The sequence below is a fragment of the Plecotus auritus genome (genome assembly GCF_963455305.1).
Source record: "Plecotus auritus genome assembly, chromosome: 6".
NCBI lineage: Eukaryota > Metazoa > Chordata > Mammalia > Chiroptera > Vespertilionidae > Plecotus > Plecotus auritus.
In genome coordinates, this window is record NC_137773.1 from 63,775,025 (window position 1) to 63,776,707 (window position 1,683).

Genomic DNA, 1,683 nt, shown 5'->3' on the forward strand with positions numbered 1-1,683 from the left:
TTCTCAAAAACTTATTTAACAGCAGTTTGGGTTTCAGACTGTGGGCTCTGTAGGATGACCCTGTGACCTGGGACTAGTGTCCACCAGGCCCCAGCCAGTCCTGCCTCTGTTTACATAGGTACAAGCTGGAATGTGCCCTGGTTTCCCCAGATCCTTCCCAAGCCCATGAGGCTCAGGGTCTGTCTCTTAGGCACCAAATGCACTATAGGTGAGCTTCAGCCCTAGTTCTTCCTTCCCTTTCTCCAGGTCCTACCTTTGGCCTCAGATACTTTTTCGAAGGCGGGGAGGGGGATTTAAAACTCTTTATTTCAATTGTCCTTAAACATTTCTCAAAGTATGATGTAGGTGTAACTTCCATTTACTGATATAAACCCTGTGCTCTTCAGGCAGCTTGCAAGTGTCACTCTTCTCTTTTTTTAATTGAGATAGAATTGATCCCAGGGCATTTGAATACCATTAACCTGGTGCCCAGCAAAGCTTACCAGCTATCAGTCTCCTTCCTTAGCTCCCCCTCTTCCTTCAGAGTCAAATGCAGATATTGTTCCCCTTAGGACAGGTTGGGATCCGGATATCTGTATTTTTAACAGATATTGCAGGCGATTCTGGACAAGGCTCTTTGAAGGACCAGGAACCATAATACATGGGATGTGTTCTGAAATCCAAAACTGAGTTGTATTCCCTGGCAAGACATGATCTCTCCAAGGCACCAAGTGAAAGGGTGAATCAAGATACAGGGCTCTATTTTAGTAGGGGCTAGTAGAAGAAAGCTCATTCTGCTAGCCTAAGGATTGCACAAACATGCTCCCCTTGAGCGGTTATTTCACAGAAATTCTGAAGATCATCACCCCTGCACAGCCCGCCCCCCTGCCCCCCCTCCAGGAAGGATGTCTGGTGCCAGCAGAAGGACAAAGGGCAAGGCCGTAAAACTAAGGACCTGATACGTGTGTCAAGCCAAAGCCCCGAGCCCATAAAAAGCCTGCTCCCTCCCCAATTCACTGCTGACTTTCTCCAGTCAGACCACCTGCACCGAGGTGTCTTGAGTCCCTTCTGTGTGACCCCCGCTCAACCCTGAACCTTTCACCAAGTACCTGAACAGGAGGCCAAGCTTCTTACCACACTCCAGCCTCCTGCACCCACAGCCTCCCATCTCCCCATTTATCTGGGGGTTGGGGGGTCGAGGGGGCTGGCTCCTAGACAAATCCTCTCAGAGCAAGAAGCCACAATCTAAACTGGAGTAAAGGTGGGAGGGTGTGGCTGTGACGACTCCACCCAGCAAAGACTCAGCTCCTCTAGGAAATGGGCGGTATTGGGAGGAGGGGCTATGGAGAAAGGATGGGGGTTTCTCCTATAATTATCCTAAGCGTCCTTGGCCTTGATCTAAGAATTTGGGACTTCTTCCTTATAACTTTGTAGCACTATTTCTGTGCTCAAACCAAATGAAACAAGCCATGGTTCATAGGTACCAATTGATTTTATAAGGAAATTCAAGACATAAACTATGTTCTTTTTATCTGATACATATAGGAACAGAATCCTCAAGTGATGAAGTTGTTATACTAATAATGACTCTGGGAGGTTCATTATCCTCTTATTTCTACTTTGTATAACCTTTAAGATGTTCTTATCTTTATTGTTGAGATTATTACAGATGGCCCCTCCACTTTTCCCCCTGGTCCCCCACTA